The sequence below is a fragment of the Plasmodium fragile genome, assembly GCF_000956335.1.
Source record: "Plasmodium fragile strain nilgiri unplaced genomic scaffold supercont1.68, whole genome shotgun sequence".
NCBI lineage: Eukaryota > Apicomplexa > Aconoidasida > Haemosporida > Plasmodiidae > Plasmodium > Plasmodium fragile.
The window spans coordinates 108,295-108,505 of NW_012192648.1; positions in this window are offsets into that span (position 1 = coordinate 108,295).

The following is a 211-nucleotide window of genomic DNA, read 5'->3' on the forward strand; positions in this document are numbered from 1 at the left end:
TCGAATCGGTCTTGCACTCGGACAATCTGCGTTTACGCGGCCACGTTTGCTTGGAGCCAATCTCTCCTCCTTCATACACTCGGCTACTTCGTCGAATCCTCGTTACACGCGGCAACAAGGTGCTTTACCCGGCCGCGTTGGTCCACGCGTTTGCTCGGAGAGACAATGTCTTCCTCCGTTCTTACACTCGGCACAATGCTTACCCGGCTAC